The sequence below is a fragment of the Hordeum vulgare genome, chromosome 4H (assembly GCF_904849725.1).
Source record: "Hordeum vulgare subsp. vulgare chromosome 4H, MorexV3_pseudomolecules_assembly, whole genome shotgun sequence".
Lineage (NCBI taxonomy): Eukaryota > Viridiplantae > Streptophyta > Magnoliopsida > Poales > Poaceae > Hordeum > Hordeum vulgare.
In genome coordinates, this window is record NC_058521.1 from 394,604,619 (window position 1) to 394,627,076 (window position 22,458).

A 22,458-nucleotide genomic window follows, 5' to 3' on the forward strand; every position below is an offset into this window, starting at 1 on the left:
CTAAAATAGTATAAATAATGCTCGGGTGTTTTTTGGATTATTTCCAACCCCATATAAAAGATTCGACATTGTATGAATTTCTGAAATATTTGAAATCAAATATATAGTTGATTTCAGTGGCTTTTGTATTTAAAATAAAATGCCAAAAGTATTTTAAAAATAAATCCACCCTGAATTGTTGTTTCCAATATTTACCAAAAATGATGGACTTTTATGAAGGCCATTTTGGGTTCACTGATTTGTCACAACTTTGAATTGTTTTGAATATAGAGTTGCTAGGGTTTTTCTCTTTGATTTCCATTTTCACTTTTAATGCAAGAATGAAAATATGAGCACAATCTTGCTAATCATCAAAGGGTAGCTAGGGATGTGACTACTCACCCCCACTCAAAAGAATCTCGTCCCGAGATTTGGAAGTCGTCGGGAATAGCGCGGGATACTCAAGTCGAAGATGGTCCTCTCTTTCCCATGTTGCCTCTTTTTTAGAATGATTTGACAATTGAACTTTAAGAAACTTGAGGTTTCGACGTCGAGTGGTACGCTCAGCTTGATCAAGAATACGAACAGTGTATTCTCGGTATGAAAGGTTATCTTGGAGATCAAGCTTTTCGTGGTCAGCTTCACGGATAGGATCCAAAAAGCAACGCCTGAGTTGCGAGACGTGGAAAACATCATGAACCTTGGAAAGATGCGGAGGAAGTTCCAACTGGTAGGCAACTTCTCCTCGTTTGGGAAGAATGCGAAAAGGACCAATGTAACCAGGAGCCAACTTGCCCTTGATACCGAAGCGATGGGTACCCTTGAAAGTTGTAACCCGAAGGTAAGCCTTCTCGTCAACTTCAAAGGTCACATCCTTATGATGACGATCCTATTGGCTCTTTTGACGAGATTGGGTTGTTTCCAACTTTTCACAAATAATGCGAACTTGCTCTTCTGCTTCCTGGATAATATCCGGACCAAAGAGTTGCCTCTCTCCGGTTTCGTACCAATTAAGAGGTGTTCGACATCTTCGTCCATAGAGAACTTCAAAAGGGGCTTTGCCCAAGCTTGATTGATAACTATTGTTATAAGCAAATTCAGCGAATGGAAGGCACTTCTCCCAATTCATACCGAACGATATAACACAATCTCGAGCATATCCTCTATGATTTGATTCACTCTTTCTACTTGACCACTTGATTGAGGATGGAAAGCAGTGCTAAAAGATAGGTGAGTCCCCATGGCATTCTGAAAACTTTCCCAGAAGCGAGAAGTAAAAATACTCCCATGATCTGAGTTAATCTCCAGAGGAACACCATGAAGAGACACTATTCGAGAGATATGTAACTCTTCTTGCTGGCTAGCTGTTATACTCTCACGAACTGGAAGAAAAAGAGCTACTTTGCAAAGACGGTCAATGATCACAAAGATAGCATTATTTCCTTTCTTAGTCTTGGGAAACCAGTGATGAAATCTATACTGACTTTATCCCATTTCCATTCTGGAATAGCTAAAGGTTGAAGGGTGCCACCAGGCCTTTGATGTTCTGCCTTAACTCGACGACAAACGTCGCAGTTAGCAATGAACTTAGCAATTTCTCTCTTCATCCTAGTCCACCAAAACCTGTGGCGTAAGTCCTGATACATCTTAGTACTACCAGGATGAATAATGTGAGGAGAATCATGAGCCTCCTTAAGGATCAACTGCCTTAGATGTGGATTCTTAGGAACCACTAGACGGTTCTGGAAAACACAACATCTTGATCATTCATGGAGAATTCCTTAGCGTTTTCGCTAATAATAATCTCCTTGATCCGTGATATACCCTTATCACGCCTTTGGCGAGCTATGATTTGACCCCTAAGAGTAGGTTTCGCCACCAGGGTAGAAAGGAATCCTTGAGAAACAATGTGGAGGTTTAACTTCCGAAATTCCTCATAGAGACGTGGTTGACCTTGTTGTAGCATCAGATTGTTACAATAAGACTTACGACTTAGTGCATCAGCCATGACATTGGCCTTCCCCGGGGTGTAAGTTATCCCTAAGTCGTAGTTTGAGATCAACTCAACCCACCGTCTTTGCCTGAGATTCAAATCCGGCTGGGTGAAGGTATATTTCAGACTTTGGTGATCAGTGAATATTTCGCAACGATTACCAAGAAGGTAATGTCGCCAGGTTTTTAGTGCATGGACTACAACTGCCAGCTCAAGATCATGTGTGGGATAATTATCCTCATGTGGACGCAACTGTCGAGATGCATATGCAATCACATGCCGATCATGCATAAGAATGCAACCTAATCCTTGTCATGAGGCGTCACAATAGATAACAAAGTCCTTAGAGAAATCTGGTGGTAGCAACATAGGTGCGGAAGTCAGGTGTCTTTTCAGTTCCTGAAAACTATGCTCACACTGTGGTGTCTAATCAAACTTTTTATCTTTCTTGAGGAGTTCAGTTAGAGGCTTTGCAACCTTGGAGAAGTTCTCGACCAAGCAGCAACAATAGCTCGCTAGACCAGGAAAACTCCTAACTTGCCTAACCGATACAGGTTGAGTCCAATCAAGGACAGCTTGAACTCTCTCGGGATTGACAGCCATACCCTTACCAGAGATTACGTGGCCTAGATAGGTCACTTTTGGTAACCAAAATTCACATTTTGAAAACTTGGCATAAAGGCGATGCTCTCGAAGTTTCATCTATACCAGCCTTAGATTCTCATCATGTTCTTGTTCATTCTTCGAGTAGATGAGGATATCATCGATGTATACCACGACAAATTTATCCAAATACTCCATGAAGATTGAATTCATCAAGCGAGAGAAGGTGGTTGAGGCACTGGTTAAACTGAAGGACCTGACGGTGTACTTGTATTGGCCATAACGAGTAACAAAGGTCGATTTTGGAATGTCCCCGTTCTTGATCTTGATTTGATGGTAACCCAACCTCAAATCCATTTTGGAGAAGACTGAGGATCCAGCGAGCTGATCATACTGATCATTGTTCCTGGGGAGCGGATACTTGTTCTTTATGGTGACCAGGTTAACTCGTCGATAATTTACAACCGTCCGGTCCGTTCCATCTATCTTCTTAACGAAGAGGACGGGACAAGCCCAAGGAGAAGAGCTAGGTCGAATAAAACCTTTATTCAAGGACTCATCTAGTTGTTTCTTAAGTTTGGCTAGCTCCAAGGGTGCCATCTTATAGGGACTTCTGGCTATTGTGACAGTTCCTGGAAAAAGGTCTATCAGAAACTCTGCATCCCTATCAGGTGGAATTCTTGGCAGTTCTTCTGGAAAAACATCCGGGAAGTCACGGACTACCGAAATGTCTTCAAGTTCTGGAAGAGGACTAGCATTGAGGGAATAGAGTTGGCATTTGGCAACTCGAGTAGAGACATTAACTATCTCACCCGAGGGATGGGTAAGTTGAACATTCCTAGAATGGGTATCAATCTTGGCATAATGAGCTGACATCCAATCCATACCCAAGATGATATTGATATCCGAGGATTTCAGGGCTATCAATGATGCTAGAAAAACTAGCCTGTCTACTAGGATTTCATTGTCATAACTTATCCTAGAAGTTTTCCATTTACTACCATGGGTTTGGACAACTAAGGGGATTCGCATATCCCAAAAGGACATGTTATGCAACAGTGCATAACTTTCGGAAATGAAGGAATGAGATGACCTAGTGTCAAAAAGAACAGACGTTGGGTGATGATTGACAAGGAGCGTACCCAAAATGACGTCGGGATCCTTTGCAACTTCTTCTGCTGAGACATAATTCATGCGGCCACGCGCAGGAGTTGGCTTCACATAATAAGCTTTGCCCGACTTGCCTTTCCCAACGGACTTTCCAGGTCGCTTGGCACCTATATTCTGGGGACACTCTCGTGAGTAGTGCCCTGGTTCTCCACACTTGTAACAGATCACCTGATTGGCACTTGGTGCAGCATTGCTAGCTGGACCACCATAGGTCTTTGCTAGAGGGTTGGTCTGGTTCGCCTGAGGCGCCACATAGGATGGCCTCAGGGTATATCTTAGCGGCAGAGAGCTATTCGGGACCCACAACCTGCATTTCGGAAACGCTGAACCAAATGAGGAGCCCGAATCGCGAGAGTGCTTCTTCGTGGCTTCATAGTCGGTATGACCAGTCTTAGCACTAATCGCCTTGTTGACAAGAGCTTGAAAACTTGTGTATTCATGAAGGCGTAGGTCACGACTAAGTTCGGGGCTCAGACCCTTGCGGAATATTACTTGCTTCTTGGCGTCAGTTGACACCTCTTCAATTGCGTAGCGAGCGAGATTACCGAACTCGCGGCAATAAGCATCCACGGTCAACTTTCGCTAGGTGAAGGTGATGACCCAGAAGTATAGGGGATCAATCGTAGTCCTTTCGATAAGTAAGAGTGTCGAACCCAACGAGGAGCAGAAGGCTCTGATACACGGATTTCAGGAAGGTAATAACTGCAAGCACTGAAAGTAGCGGTAACAAGTGATTGTGTAGCGAGGTGAAACGTAGCAAGCAAAGAGTAACAAGTAGTAGCAACGGTGCAGCAAGTGGCACAATCCCTTTTGTATCAAGGGACAAGCCTGAACAAAGTCTTATAGGAGGAAAAACGCTCCTGAGGACACACGGGAATTTTTGTCATGCTAGTTTCATCATGTTCATATGATTCGTGTTCGTTACTTTGATAGTTTGATATGTGGGTGGACCGGTGCTTGGGTACTGCCCTTACTTGGACAAGCATCCCAATTATGATTAACCTCTCTCGCAAGCATCCTCAACTAGAAAAGAAGAATTAAGACAAAGTCTAACCATAGCATTGAACTAGTGGATCCAAATCAGCCCCTCACGAAGCAACACATAGACTTGGGTTTAAGCTTCTGTTAGTCCAGCAACCCATCATCTACTTACTACTTCCCAATGCCTTCCTCTAGGCCCAAATATGGTGAAGTGTTATGTAGACAACATTCACATAACACCAATAGAGGAAAAGACAACATACAACATATCAAAATATCGAACGAATATCAAATTCACATGACTATTATTAACATGACTTATCCCATGTCCTCAGGAACAAAAGTAACTACTCACAAAACATAATCATAATTATGATCAGAGGTGTAATGAATAGCATCAAGGATCTGAACATAAACTCTTCCACCAAGTAATCCAACTAGCATCTACTACAAAGAGTAATCAACACTACTAGCAACCTTACAAGTACCAATCGGAGTTGCGAGACGAAAATTGGTTACAAGAGATGAACTAGGGATTGGAGACGAGATGGTGCCGATGAAGATGTTGATGAAGATGCCTCCCCTCCAACGAGAGGAGTGTTGGTGATGACGATGGCGACAATCTCCCCCTCCGAGAGGGAAGTTTCCCCGGCAGGATCGTCCTACCGGAGCTCTAGATTGGATCTGCTCAAGTTCCGCCCCGTGGTGGCGGCGAAACCACAAAAAAGCTCCCTTCTGATTTTTTCTGGACCAGGACGCTTCATATAGAAAAAGAGGAGGGCTAGTGGGCCGTCAGGAGCCCTCAAGCCCCCACTCCGCCACCAGGGGGTGGCGGTGTCAGGGCTTGTGGCGCCCTAGCAGCCCCCTCCGGTAGTTCTTTCGCCCAGTTTTTTTATATAATCCCAAAAAAATCCACATAACTTTTTAGGGCATTTGGATATGTGTAGAATAGTGGACTAGGATTTGCTCCTTTTCCAGTCCAGAATTCCAGCCGCCTGAATTCTCCCTCTTCAAATAAACCTTGCAAAATAAGAGAGAAAGGGCATAAATATGGTACCACAAGTAATATAACATCCCAAAAAGCAATAAATATCAACATGAAAGCATGATGCAAAATGGACGTATCAACTCCCCCAAGCTTAGACCTCATTTGTCCTCAAGCGAAAACCAAGTCCCATAAACATGTCCACATGTTGAGGGACGAAGGTGTCGATAAAACATAATACGGACATGAAGGCATCATGATCACACATAGAAAAGCAATACATCATAAAGATTCTTATGGGAAAGTAAAAATTCCTTCACAAAGAAAAGCATGAAGCAAAAACCTTACCGAGAAGTAACCAACAATAAACCATAGTCATTGAAGCAATTACAATTTATCACAACATCAGAAAGAGTCAAATAAGAGCTTGTAAGGCAAACCCACATACTCAATCATCTCTTTTGTTTTCCACAATTGTTACAACTCACGTGGTACTCATGGTGTCAAAGTTTCAACTGGACACAGAGGAAGATAGGGGCTTATAGTTTTGCCTCCCAACCATTTACCTCAAAGGTAAAGTCAACAAGAATAAAGCATAAGTACTCAACTCCAAGTTGATATATGAATATAGATCTTTCCCAAGCATGTGACGGTAGCCAAGACAAAGGCAAAAAGGGAATTAGTGAAGATCACCATGACTCTTACAAGGGTAAAAAGTAGGCCCTTCGCAGAGGGAAGCAGAGGTTGCCAAGCGCTTTGAGGTTTGGATGCGTGTCCTCTTAGTGCGGAGGAACGTCACTTTATATTGCCTCCTCTGATAAAGAACTTTATTATGTAGTATGTCGCTTTTATGTCTTCTTCATCACAGTTTCGTACAAAGCTTATTTTCCACACACTAATAGATCAGACATATTAGAGAGCAATTTTTATTGCTTGAACCGATGACAACTTACTTGAAGGATCTTATTCAATCCATAGGTAGGTATGGTGGACTCTCATGGCAAAACTGGGTTGGAGGTTCATGGATGCACAAGTAGTATCTCTACTTCGTGCAGGAGTTTTGGCTAATATGAGGTGGAAGCAATCGTCACATGCTAAGGGATCTCTAATCATATAACATTGTTTGAACCAAGCAAACACAATTCATTATGTTGTCTTCCTTGTCCAACATCTACTCCTAGGCATGCAATAGAGTGCTCACAATTGTAAAAAGTGCCTAAGATGATATATTTATATGTGAACCTCTCTTTCCTTATTACTTCTTATTAATTGCAACAATGACTAATGTCTATGTTGATTTATTCTCAACCAGTTTCAATCATCATACGTGTCATAAGTGAAGTTATCACTTTCCATAAGATCGTCTCATGATCTTTCATGCTATCGTTCTTTTCATACTTTTGATCATGGCACAAAGCAAAGCCCTTAACTGAGATACTCTTTATTATATAGCTCGTAAGCTCGAATACATCGGGAGACAGACAAAAGCAAAAGACTCAAACTAAAAACTAAAGACTTATTCCTCTAAGAGAAGAAATAAAAACTGAAAAGGAAAGAACTAAAACAAAGGTAAAAGAAAAATATATAAAGGTGATACGATACCAGGGCAACTCCCCCAAGCTTGGCAGAAGCCAAGGGGATTGCCCATACCAATGCTTAGTTGCCTTCCTTCGGTGGTGATGGTGGTGGTGTTGGAGCGGTCTTGAGCTTGTCTAATTTCCACTTGAGAAAGAAGTTCTGCTCCCTTAGATCGTCATTTTCTTCCTCAAGTTTCAACACTCTATGACAAAGTTCCTGCTTACTCTCCTGCAAGAAACGAGAAGGGATAAACAAGGTCTTAGGCTTCTTCCTATGGTCAGGGAGACTTGACTTCTTGAACTCCACATGGGTGCTTGCAGGTTGAGGTAGAGGAGCCTCCTCTTCATCGGAACTCGTTTGCTCCTTCCCTTTGGGCTCATAGTCCTCTTCCTCATCAGTGGTCCAGCCATATGGTTCCAAGTCCTCATAGACCTTGGGGTTAGCAAGGTAGTCAGCCACATAGCTCTCCCCCTCTGAATCCTGGGAAGACATCTTGACCTAGATCTGTGGCAGAAACAAGCTCGAAACGAAAACAGAGGAAAACTGCGCGATACGGAGATCAAAACCTTCGGGCGACTATATATTGATTTTTTTCTGGGCCAGAAGGAGTCCTCCGCAAGAAAACGGAGTCTGGGAGGCACACAAGGTGCCCACAAGCTTGCCCTCCGCCAACAGGGGGTAGGGGGCGGTGGCAGGGCTTGTGGCCGCCTCGTTCGCTCTCCAGACTGCTTTTTATTTTTCTAAATTTCCAAAAATTCCAAAACGGAAGAAATTTCCTATTGGAAAAGCATCGGAGTCCAATTTCTTACCGAAACAGACACATCTTCGTTTTCAAGGTCTGAAACAGGCTCATAAACATCCCTTATGTACTCCTCTGGAGTTATGACATTGATGATATTGGTCTCAACATTTATGGGAGTACCAGAGATGTAATGCTTGATTCTTTGCACATTTACCACTGTAGGAAAATTTCCTTCCGTGTTATTGATTTTGATGGCATCGGAACGATATACTTCCTTGATAACATAGGGACCTTCCCATTTAGAGAGAAGCTTGCCTGCAAAGAATCTCAAACGAGAATTGTATAGCAGGACATAATCACCTACATTGAACTCTCGTTTCTGTATTCGTTTCTCGTGCCATCTCTTAACCTTTTCCTTGAACAACCTGGCATTCTCATATGCCTGGGCTCTCCATTCATCTAACGAGCTGATATCAAACAACCGCTTCTCACCGGCAAGTTTGAAATCAAAGTTGAGCTCTTTGATTGCCCAATAAGCTTTGTGTTCCAGCTCAAGAGGTAAATGACAGGCCTTACCGTAAACCATTTTATACGGTGACATGCCCATGGGATTCTTATAAGCAGTCCTATAAGCCCATAGTGCATCGTCAAGTTTGCTAGACCAGTTCTTTCGAGATCTATTGACGGTCTTTTGTAGGATCAACTTGATCTCCCTATTACTCAACTCCACTTGACCACTACACTGAGGATGATAAGGAGATGCAACTCTATGGTTGACAGCATACTTAGCTAGCATCTTGCAGAAAACACCATGAATGAAGTGTGAACCACCATCAGTCATCAAGTATCTAGGGACTCCAAATCTTGGGAATATGACTTCTTTAAGCATCTTAATAGAGGTGTGGTGATCAGCATTTTTAGTGGGGATAGCTTCTACCCACTTAGTAACGTAATCCACATCAACTAAGATGTGAGTGTACCCATTGGAACTCGGGAAGGGTCCCATATAATCAAATCCCCTGACATCAAATGGTTCAATGACAAGTGAATAGTTCATAGGCATTTCCTGACGCTTACTGATGTTCCCTATTCTTTGGCATTCATCACAAGACAAGACAAACTTACGGGCAACCTTGAATAGAGTGGGCCAATAGAAGCCTGATTGCAATACCTTATGGGCAGTTCTATCTCCAGCGTGGTGTCCTCCATAGGCTTCAGAATGGCACTTCTGCAAGATCTCTCCCTGTTCATGTTCAGGCACACAACGTCTAATAACACCATCTACTCCTTCCTTATAAAGGTGAGGATCATCCCAAAAGTAGTGTCTCAAATCAAAGAAGAATTTCTTCTTTTGCTGATAGGTGAAACTGGGTGGTATGTATTTGGCTACGATATAGTTTGCATAATCGGCATACCACGGTGCACTATGTGAAGTGCGATGACATTTGATTGCTCATCAGGAAAGCTATCATCAATAGGTAGTGGGTCATCAAGGACATTCTCTAGCCTAGACAAGTTATCTGCTACAGGGTTATCAGCACCCTTTCGGTCAACGATGTGCAAATCAAATTCCTGTAGCAGGAGAACCCATCTGATAAGCCTAGGCTTAGCATCCTTCTTCTCCATAAGGTACTTAATAGCAGCATGATCAGAGTGAATAGTGACTTTGGAGTCAACTATGTAAGATATGAACTTTTCACATGCAAACACGAGTGCTAAAAATTCCTTCTCCGTAGTGGCATAGTTTCTTTGGGCACTGTCTAGAGTTTTACTAGCATAGTGAATGACATTCAACTTCTTGTCAACACTTTGTCCTAGAACAGCACCAACGGCATAATCACTAGCATCACACATGATTTCAAAGGGCAAGTTCCAGTCTGGTGGTTGAACAATAGGTGCGGTTATCAAAGCCTTCTTAAGTATTTCAAAGGCTTCCTCACAATCCTCATCAAAAACAAAAGTAACATCCTTCTGCAAGAGGTTGGTAAGAGGCCTAGAAATCTTAGAGAAGTCTTTAATGAACCTTCTATAGAAACCAGCATGACCTAGGAAAGTTCGTATACCTCTGATATATGTGGGGCAAGGCATTTTCTCAATTGCATCAACCTTAGCCTTGTCAACTGCAATGCCTCTTTCAGAGATTTTGTGTCCTAAGACGATACCTTCATTAACTATAAAGTGGCACTTCTACCAATTCAAGACGAAGTTGGTTTCTTCGCATCTCTGTAAGACTCGATCAAGGTTGATGAGGCAATCATCAAAGGAAGACCCGTAAACGGAGAAGTCATCCATGAAAACCTCGACAATCTTTTCACAGAAGTCAGAGAATATAGCCATCATACATCTTTGAAAAGTGGCAGGTGCGTTACATAAGCCAAAAGGCATACATCTATAGGCAAAGGTACCGAAAGGGTAGGTGAAAGTGGTTTTCTCCTGATCAGATTGTGCAACAGGTATTTCCGAGAAATCTGAATAACCGTCTAGAAAGCAAAAGTGTTTGTGCTTTGATAGCCTTTCTAGCATTTGGTCGATAAACGGCAAAGGATAATGATCTTTCCTGGTTGCCTTGTTCAGTTTCTGGAAGTATATCACCATCCTATAGCCGGTAATAATCCTTTGTGGGATTAGTTCATCCTTATCATTAGGAACGACGGTGATACCTCCCTTCTTAGGTACACAATGTACTGGACTTACCCAATCACTATGAGCAACAGGATAAATGATTCCTGCTTCTAGAAGCTTTAATATTTCTTTTCTAATGACCTCTTTCATCTTAGAATTTAATCTCCTTTGATGATTAGCAACTGGTTTAAAGTCAGGATCAGTTTTAATCTTGTGCTGACATAGAGTAGGACTAATACCCTTAAGATCATCAAGAGTATATCCAATAGCAGCACGGTGCTTCCTCAGAGTCCTTAGTAACTTCTTCTCTTCGTGTTCTGAGAGGAGGGCACTAATAATGACAGGATATATCTCCTTCTCATCAAGATAGGCAGACTTAAGAGTATCAGGCAACTGTTTAAGCTTGAACACAGGATCACCGTTAGGTGGGGGAGGATCCCCAAGCAGTTCAACAAGCAGATTATTCTTGAGAATAGGATATTGTTCTAAGACAATTTTATCTATCTCATCTCTCTCCTCCATATGCATATAATTTTATGCTCAAGCAGATATTGCTCTAAAGGATCCGTAGGAGGTACGGAAATAGAGGCAAGAGCAATGATTTCATTCCTACCAGACGACTCTCTTTCATGGGTTTGTCTTCCAAACTTGGAGAAGATAATTCATGAGACACACCCTCGAAACTTACTGTGACAGTCTTCTTAATGCAATCAATGTGAGCATTGACAGTGTTGATAAAGGGTCTACCAAATATGATGGGACAAAAGCTATCTTGTGCAGTACCAAGGACGAGGAAATCAGTAGGATACTTCGTCTTACCACACAGAACTTCTACGTCTCTCACAATTCCCAGAGGGCAGATAGTGTCTCTATTAGCTAGCGTAATAGTGACATCAATGGGTTCTAAGTCAGCAGGTGCAATCTCATCTTTGATTTCATCATATAGAGAATGGGGTATTGCACTAACACTAGATCCCATATCACATAAACCATGGTAATAGTGATCTCCTATCTTGACAGAAACAACGGGCAGGCCAACTACAGGTCCGTATTTGTCTTTCGCGTGAGGTTTAGCAATTCTAGCGGAGTCCTCACAGAATTTGATAACATGCCCATCTATGTTTTCGGCTAAGAGATCTTTGATAATAGCAACACTAGGTTCAACTCTAATCTCCTCACGGGGTGCAAGAGGTCTAATGTAACCCCTACGTATCACAGTTGGAGCTTTAGAATAATCCTTTATCCTAGCAGGGTATGGTGGTTTCTCAGTGTAAGCACAAGGTACAACAGGGTCACTAAAAGCAATGACTTTCTCCTCAACTAGATTGGTTTTGGCTATGTTGCTTTCTACAGGAGGATGATATTTAAACCACTTCTCTTTGGGAAGATCAACATGAGCAGCAAAAGATTCACATAGAGAAGCTACTATCTCACAGTCAAGTCCATACTTAGCGCTAAAATCTCTAGAAGTGTTTGTCTCAACAAAAGATTTAATGCAATCAAACTAGAAATTCATACCTGACTCCTTACCTTCCTCCAGCTCCCAATCTTCAGAGTTGCGTTTGATTCTCTCCAATAAATTCCACTTGTGATCAATATACTTCTTCATAAAAGAACCGGTACAAGAAGTGTCAAGCATGGTACGATCTTCATGAGAAATCCGAGCATAAAATTTTTGAGTCATGATTTCTCTCGAGAGCTCATGATTGGGGCAGGAATATAACATTGATTTAAGCCTCCCCCAAGCTTGAGCTATGCTTTCCCTGTCACGAGGCCAAAAGTTATAAATAAAGTTCCGATCACGATGTACTAAATGCATAGGATAGAACTTTTGATGAAATTCCAATTTCAACCGATTGTAGCCCCATGATCTAGTATCATCACATAGCCTATACCATGTCAACGCCTTATCCTTCAAAGATAAAGGAAAGACTTTCTTATTTACCTCATCCTCGGGCAAACCTGCAAGCTTAAATAAACCACAAACTTCATCTACATAGATTAGATGCAAGTCTGGATGTGAAGATCCATCTCATGTGAAAGGATTAGCCAGCAGTTTCTCAAGCATACCAGAAGGAATTTCATAAAAGATATTTTCAGTAGGTACCTCAGGTTGAGGAGCAACTCCTCGTGCTTCCGTTCGCGGTGAAGATACCCCGAACGAACTCCTCAAAGGAACAGTTTCCATAGTGACAAGTGACAACAAATTTCAGCACAGTATATAAATGTTTCGTTACCAATTTCCACTTACCAAAGGCGCTTCACTCCCCGGCAACGGCGCCAGAAAAGAGTCTTGATAACCCACAAGTATAGGGGATCAATCGTAGTCCTTTTGATAAGTAAGAGTTTCGAACCCAACGAGGAGCAGAAGGCTCTGATAAACGGATTTCAGCAAGGTAATAACTGCAAGCACTGAAAGTAGCGGTAACAAGTGATTGTGTAGCGAGGTGAAACGTAGCAAGCAAAGAATAACAAGTAACAAGTAGTAGCAACGGTGCACCAAGTGGTCCAATCCCTTTTGTAGCAAGGGACAAGCCTGAACAAAGTCTTATAGGAGGAAAAACGGTCCCGAAGACACACGGGAGTTTCTGTCATGCTAGTTTCATCATGTTCATATGATTCGCGTTTGTTACTTTGATAATTTGATATGTGGGTGGACCGGCGCTTGGGTACTGCCCTTACTTGGACAAGCATCCCACTTATGATTAACCTCTCTCGCAAGCATCCGCAACTACAAAAGAAGAACTAAGACAAAGTCTAACCATATCATTAAACTAGTGGATCCAAATCAGCCCCTCATGAAGCAACGCATAGACTGTGGTTTAAGCTTCTGTCACTCCAGCAACCCATCATCTACTTACTACTTCCCAATGCCTTCCTCTAGGCCCAAATATGGTGAAGTGTTATGTAGTCCACGTTCACATAACACCACTAGAGGAAAAGACAACATACATCATATAAAAATATCGAACGAATATCAAATTCACATGACTATTATTAACATGACTTATCCCATGTCCTCAGGAACAAAAGTAACTACTCACAAAACATAATCATAATTATGATCAGAGGTGTAATGAATAGCATCAAGGATCTGAACATAAACTCTTCCACCAAGTAATCCAACTAGCATCAACTACAAAGAGTAATCAACACTACTAGCAACCTTACAAGTACCAATCGGAGTTGCGAGACGAAGATTGGTTACAAGAGATGAACTACAGATTGGAGAGGAGATGGTGCTGATGAAAATGTTGATGAAGATGCCTCCCCTCCGACGAGAGGAGTGTTGGTGATGACGATGGTGACGATCTCCCCCTCTGGGAGGGAAGTTTCCCCGGCAGGATCGTCCTGCCAGAGCTCTAGATTGGATCTTTTCAAGTTCCGCCTCGTGGCGGCGGCGAAACCACGAAAAAGCTCCCTTCTGATTTTTTTCTGGACCAGGACGCTTCATATAGAAAAAGAGGGGGGCTAGTGGGCCGTCAGGGAGCCCACAAGCCCCCACTCCGCCACCAGGGGGTGGCGGTTTCAGGGCTTGTGGCGCCCTGGCAGCCCCCCTCCGGTAGTTCTTTCGCCCAGTATTTTTTATATAATCCCAAAAAATCCATGTAACTTTCCAGGGCATTTGGAGATGTGCAGAATAGTGGACTAGGATTTGCTCCTTTTCCAGTCCAGAATTCCAGCCGCCTGAATTCTCCCTCTTCAAATAAACCTTGCAAAATAAGAGAGAAAAGGCATAAATATGGTACCACAAGTAATATAACAGCCAAAAAGGCAATAAATATCAACATGAAAGCATGCTGCAAAATGGACGTATCAGAAGGCACAAAATTCCTCTCTATTATGGTCCATCAGGCCCTCTGGAATGTGGTGCACATGGAAGGTTGCACTAAAATCTGCCCATGTGGCTACTAGTCCGGCAGGACGCATAGCTTTAAAATTCTCCCACCACAGATTGGCAGAGCCTTCCAGGAAATACGCAGCAAAGGTCACCTTGTCAGCCTCAGCAACATTTGCAGAGCGTATCTTGCACGATATACTGCACAACCAATCATCAGCGTCGAGAGGATCGACGGAGTGATGGAACTTCGGGGGATTCAGCCTGACAAAGTCATTGAGGGACACTGCATCATTTCGCGGCTGACGAGCCGTGTTTTTCTCAATATGTTCTAGCAGACGGTTTGTCTCTCGCTTGTTTCTTTCCGCCTCAAGCATAACTTTCGCCAGAGAAGGCGGGTGAGGCAGTTCCTCCTGTACTGCCTGACTACCTTCTCCCTGCTCATGGGTAGGGGCACGGTTCAGCCTGGTAAACACCATCCTGTCAAACAAACTCACAGCTTAGACTAAATCAACATCAATACTAACTATGGATTAAGAATGCACTCAACACATGGAATGCGGAAATGAACATCCGAACAACATGGTAACAATCAAACTACTATATATACACCATGGTTCATACACACCATTACATAGTTCAGTACAACCTCAAACCGAAGAGCAAACTACTGAAGAGATGATACTACTTATGAGAGGCTTTCCAAGCTTCCTATACATTATTTATCTATGCCTCCGGAACTCGTCTCACGACATAAGCATACTCCACAAGACACACAGGACTGTGGAAGTACAACTACTACCATACTACTCGTCCACTCACGGATTCAAACATCCACATAAAACATGTCATAAAGGTTGCCTCCATGGCCTGGGAGCTCAACCTGTGGATCAGGAAATACTCGAGCCTGAGACCCCTGGGAACCGTAAGGACATGGGTGTGACCCTGGTCCCCTGACTGGTGGTAGCAGAGGTCCCCGAAGAGGGGTAATACCTCCTATAGCAGGCCAGTCAACATGAGCTAGAAGATGGGTCCTAACGGGGTTCAACATCTCCATATCTCCATACCCAGTCTGAACTACAGGTGCCAGTTGGGTCAAGGCTATCCACAAACGGGCACGAGTAGCATAGAGCTCCATACGAAGGGCACGAGCATCTCTGTCCCTATTCTCTAACATCTCAGCGGTGGACTGCAGCAGCGAATCCTCCATAGAGGAATCAAAGTAGACCCCACTGAGGTATCCTTCTTCTCCTGGCTGAGAGGCGGGAACATAGCAGAACTCTGAATTCTGCAGCAGTGCATGTCTGGCTCTCATGATGGTCAATATTGAATAGGCAGCATCTTGTACCGCCATGTCAACAGTACCCCTCAATCCATAGGACCAATGGATCGGCTCCTCGGCTCCAGGGTAATTTGGGAATACCCTAATAGTGCACAGGTACCGACTCTGATTGAAATCCCAGTACTGCTCCTCCACTGTATACTCTGGGTACCAGCGGTAACCGGCTCATGACATCATCCTAACCAGCATGGCTGTGTGACCCGGCACATCAATGCACCTAGTCAGACGAACCACCTGTCGAGAAGGACGTCCAGGCATCTGAAATAGAGAGTAATGAAAAAGGCATTAGAGCTGTGGAGATGAAATTGGGCAACATAATGACTATAAATGCTCAAAAACAATTTTGAGACAACCCACAAAAGATAAGATAGCATAACCACTCAACTATCAAGTTCAATTCCATGGTCATCAAAACATACTTTCTTTTCCTTGGAAGAAGAAACTCAGATTAACTCTCGAATCGTTTTCCTACAATCTACCGAATAGTAACACGCAATCATGAGAGATAGATAAGTAACCTAGTTCTAAATCCCCATAGAAAAGACGAGGATGACCAGAATAGAATGACTTAAGAAGAGAAGCAATAATCTTACGTTGCCTTCCACAAACAATTTCCTTATATGTAACTAAAGCATTTCTAGACTTAACTTCGACCAGTTTGGCTTGGTAATCCTACAGTAAGTCAGGCTCTGATACCAACGCTATCGGGACCCTGATCCTAAGCCATAGGAATCCAGCCTGTAACACAACACATTCCTTTGCGGTCTCATGCACGGTTAACCCCGCGGCTGCCACCTTACCTTAGCCGGGACCATTTGCGCCTTTTGACTCAAGTATGCATTTGTGTCGCTAGCATTCCAATGTCAAAGAACTCGGGTCGACATATCTAGTCATAAACTTGAGTGGCTCGACTGTAGAGAGACACGCATACATAACCCACCAAAGCAGGTGTCGGTCATCAGCGAGTGTAGACGAGTCGTAGCAAGCTACAAGGACTCCATTACACCGCGCGACATTTCCCCATAGGGACAGACACAACAACTAAGAAGGATACATGCCGGTCAACCAATGTGTTCGGAGCAGTAGCGAACTACCAAGGCTCGGTGGAATCACAAAGGGGCATTTCTCTGTATAGAGAGCTACTAAGGGCATACGACTAGGTGTCGAATCCCATACATATCATAGTGCATCACACATACGCATGACATACTCGATATGCATAGATACAACAATGGCATCACAACATAACCATACAACAACACAACATTTATTTAGAAGACTCAGAAAAGTCTTGCATAATATGTTCATACAGGCAGGGGTCACATGACCCGACATTCAAGTCATACAAGAAGAGTTATACAAACCAACAGAAGCATAAAAGCTGTCTGGGTACAGACAGTTGAAAGGAAAAAGGCACAAAGCCTGACTATCTACAGATCCCTTCTGAAAGGGGCCAGGTCGTAGCTGGGACACCAGCTACTCGTCATCATCGATGTCTAGAAAGAACACACCTGTTGGCTCGTAGGTATCCTTTGCAACAATTATTAAGCAAACATGAGTACAAAAGTACACAGCAAGACTTTAGAACAGATCTATCTACTTTTGCTCAGTTATGAATAAAGGGGGTTGTGGTGTTTCATGTAGCAAGCCAGCTTTGACTCTTGGCTAGGCTAAACTACAATTTTTAAATAGTTTTAACAACTTTGATAAGTCGTACACGAGTCCACTACCACCACAACAATACACTATCATGGACTCCTTTCCGTTTCCCTACGAAAATGCCATACATGATACTCACGTTTATCTTGATACTTTTATGAGTAGCCATTAAAGTTGTCTATGAACAACATATGTCTCCAAGTAGTCCATATCCGTAGATGCGGCTATTCGAATAGATCATAACCCTCCAGGTGTGTACTCTTCACACATGCTCTCGCCACTTATCACCATGTGCACAACATGCAACTCGGCAACCTTCAAGCGGAAGCCCAGCGAGGGAGTCGGCCACGACTGTTAACCACGCTAATACCTAGTCCAGGTTTATCGGCTATTTGAGGGTGAACCCGCACGGAAGTTCGGCCGAGGTTTCCGCCACGGCCCCAAACTATGTGCGCAGGGTTCCCAAGCCCACCATCCGGGTGCCACTTGGTACACCGTGCCACTGTCTACCGCATCATAGCCCACCTCTAAGGTCAGCACTATGCATGGCCTCCAACATGACTATAAACACCACAAACTACTTGCAACTCCTGGACCAAGTACTAGGAAATTCATAAGTCGAGCGGGGTCATATTTCAGGGCCCAGCATGTGGTAGTAACTCGTCTTGGATTACATACACGGAACTTAGTTCCTAAGGACGGTTCCAATGAAACAACCTGCCATGTACTCCTACATAGCCTTGCATCGGTACCTTTACCAAATCATGTTCCACACTTATTCTTTGTCACTAGAACACATTCATTCATTCCTGTTCATCACCCAGATGAAACAGACCTGATAGAACTCTAGGCTCAAGCAACTACCAGGTATGCTAGGTTGCAAGGTTTGGCTATTTACTGTGACAATGTCAGGTCATGCAAAGGAATAGGTTCAGTTATTGAAGTAACGTATTTGAAATATTTTGTCCTAATGCAATAAGTGGGAGAAGGAGCAAGAACATGGGATTATATCGGGATGATCAAAATGGTTCTTGCCTTGTTGCTCAGCGGAAGGATTAAATCCGTCAGTCGGATATTCAGACGTATTCGGAAGAGCAGAGCCTACCGAATCAATAACGACAATAAATAACATTCATATGCAACAATACGATGCATGATCATGGCATGAAATGGAACATAGCATGAGCTAATGTGGCTATCAAACCTTTAGGATGATGCTGATTTGAATTCAAATTCCAATATAAGTTGAAATAGTATATTTACCATATTCATTTAATTGATTTGACCTGATGCTATTTCATAACTTTGTTTGACATGCATGAAAGTAACACCATTGTGTTCACTGAATTTTTCTGATCAATTTCCATATATTATTTGTCAAATTTGGAGTTGTATTCAATTTTCAATGAATTTCCAAAGTTTTGCACTTATTCTGGAATTATTATTAAACACAATTAGTATTATTGCATCAGCATTACATCACCATGTCCAACTGGCCGCTGAAAGTCAAACCTGACCAGTGGGACCCACTGGTCAGTGACTCTGGTCAAATTCCAGTTAAACTTTAAGTTAATTAGTTATTTAACAGGGGCTGGCCCACATGTCAGTGATTGTTTAGGGTTTTAATTAATCATTTATTTTTATTACCTAAACTTAATTAGTCAGGGGGCTGGCCCCACCTGTCATAGACCCAGGGGTCAAACCCACCGGCGATGGGGTCAAACCCACCGGCGGCGAGCCTCCGGTGACTCCAGGGACGGCGGAGGGCTTCGAGATTGCTCCTCCGGCGACCAAAAGGATGGCGGAGGGCACCAGGGGAACGACCACTCGATGGCGCATCCATTTTTTCTAGTCCCAGGGGCTGAAACGGCCAGAACTAACATCGGCGGCTGTCGTAGCTCGGGCAATGTCGAGGTCATCGATCCAGTGGGCAAAAGGGACGGGGCTTGGCCCCTATAGCATCTACAAGTCGAGCTGGAGCTGATGGTAGCCTCAGATCGACCAACCGATCACCGGAGCGTCACCGGCGACGAGCTCCCACGGCGGATCTCGTCGGGCTCCGGTGGAATCAGGGCCTAGGGCAAGGGATCGAGGGGGAAACGAGGGGGAAAGCACCCGGGGCTCATGGGGATTGCAGAGGAGTCGAAAGCGTGCTCGGGGACGGCCTAGAGAGGGAGGACGACGGCGGCGATCAACGGCGACCCGAGGAATAAGACGACGACTATCTAGCGATGCAGGGCTCGGGGGCTCATCTCCTTTGGCAAGGACGACAAGCTCGATGAGGCGGAGCGAACGACGTGCTCAGAGAGGCTTGGGGAGTCCAGAGATGACGGCGAGCTCGAGCTCGACCTCGCTCCAATGGCGTCCAAGAGAGAGAGGTGCAGGTGGGCGAGTGAGGAGGGGGGAGATGATGGGAATGGGTGAGGGAGGCTTATCCCTCCATGCCAGCGCGACGGGGAGGGTCCAGGCAGGCATGCATGTGTGTGGCTGCTACTGCAGCAACCTTCCAATGGCGCCAGAAATAGGCACGTTGACGGGAGAATACTTGACTTGATCCTTCTGCTGCGGCTACGCCTTAAGGGACTTCCTAGGCAAGTATGCAAAGGATTTCCCCCGTAGCCTTGGAGCCTTGCGTTGGTGTTCCCTCAAAGCGGAAAGGGTGATGTAGCGTAGCGGTGGTAAGTATTTCCCTCAGTTTGAGAACCAAGGTATTGATCCAGTGGAGGAGTATCACAAAAGCCTACACAAACACGAAAAACTTGCTCCCAACGCTATGAAGGGGTTGTCAATCCCTTATAGATTGTTTGCCAAGTGAGAACTGAAAGCAACAAAGTAACAAAGCAAAGTAAAAGCGGAGGTGTAAACGATGGATGTGAATAGACCCGGGGCCCGTAGTGTTTACTAGTGGCTTCTCTCATGAAAGCAAGTAGATGGTGGGTGAACAAATTACTGTCGAGCAATTCATAGAACCGCGCAAAGTCGTGACGATATCTATGGCAATGATTATATCTATAGGCATCACGTCCAAAATAAGTAGACCGATACTTTCTGCATCTACTACTATTACTCCACATGTCGACCGCTATCCAGCATGCATCTAGTGTATTAATTCCATAAGAACAGAGTAACACCTTAAGCAAGATGACATGATGTAGAGGGATAATCTCAAACCAATGATGAAAACCCCATCTTTTTACCCTTGATGGCAACTACTTAATGTGTGCCTTGCTGCCCCTACTGTCACTGGGAAAGGTCACCACATGGTAGAACCCAAAACCAAGCACTTCTCCCATTGCAAGAATCATAGATCTAGTTGGCCAAACAAAACCCAAGACTCGGAGAGACTTACAAGGATATCAAATCATGCATATAAGAAATCAGCAAAGACTCAAATATATATCATAGATAATATGATCACAAATCCACAATTCATCGGATCTCGACAAACACATTGCCAAAGAAGATTACATCGGATAGATCTCCATGAAGATCATGGAGAACTTTGTATAGAAGATTCAAGAGAGAGAAGAAGCCATCTAGCTACTAACTACGGACCCGTAGGTCTGAAGTGAACTACTCACGAGTCATTGGAGGGGCGATGATGATGATGAAGAAGCCCTCCAACTCCAAAGTCCCCTTCGGCAGGGCGCCGGGAAGGGTCTCCAGATGAGATCTCGCGGAAAAGGAAGCTTGCGGCGGCGGAAAAGTATTTTCGAGGCTCCCCTGATTTTTGGCTGAATTTTTGGGAATATATAGGCCAAGGATCTAGGTCAGGGGCCGCCAGGGAGGCCACAAGCCCTGACACTGCCGCCGCCCCTGGTGGCGGAGTGGGAGCTTGTGGGCTCCCTGGAGCCCACCTGGCTTGGCCCAGAGGCCCCCTGATCTTCTTCCATTCGGGAAAAAAATTATTCCGGGGTTTTTATTCCGTTTGGACTCCGTTCCAAAATCAGATCTGAAAAGAGTCAAAAACAAAGAAAAAATAGGAATTGGCACTTGGCACTGAATTAATAAGTTAGTCCCAAAAAAGATATAAAAGTTACATAAAACATCCAAAGATGACAAGATAACAGCGTGAAACCATCAAAAGTTATAGATACGTTTGAGACGTATCAAGCATCCCCAAGCTTAACTCCTGCTCGTCCTCGAGTAGGGAAGTGATAAAGAATGAATTTTTGATGCTTTCATGCTACCTAGCATAGGTGTCCTTTGTAATTCCTCTTATGTGACATGAATGTTCAGATCCATTAAATTCAAAACAATAGTTTGCTATTGACGTGGAAACAATACATGAGCGTGAGCCATGGTTACAACACTATAGATGGTGTGGAATGTGGTGGAGGTTGCAAGACAAAAAAGGAGAAGATAGTCACATTAACTAGGCATATCAATGAGCTGTGGAGATGCTCATCAATAGATATCAATGTGAATGACTAGGGATTGCCATACAAATGATGCACTGGAGCTACGAGTATGTGAAAGCTCTTAAAGAAAACTAGTGGGTGTGCATCCAACTTGCTTGCTCATGAAGACCTAAGGCAATTTTGAGGAAGCCTATCATTGGAATATACAAGCCAAGTTATATAATAAAAAATTCCCACTAGCTATATGGTGGTGACAAAACGAGAGACTCTCTATCATGAAGATCATCGTGCTTAATATGCACAAGTGTGGAAAAAGTGGTAGCATTGTCCCTTCTCTCTCTTTCTCTCTTTTTTTGGGTGGGCTCTTTGGCCTATATTTTTTTGGTGGGCTTGTTTGGCCTATTTTATTTCCTCACATGGGACAATGCTCCATTAATGATGATCATCACACTTTCAACTCAAAACTTAGAGCAACTATGACTCTATATGGAATGCCTTCGCTAGTGTACCGTGGCAATGATCTAGCATGGCATAGACATCAATGGAAACATCATGCTAGCTATCTTACGATCATGCAATGGCAATGTAGACGTGGTGGCACATGT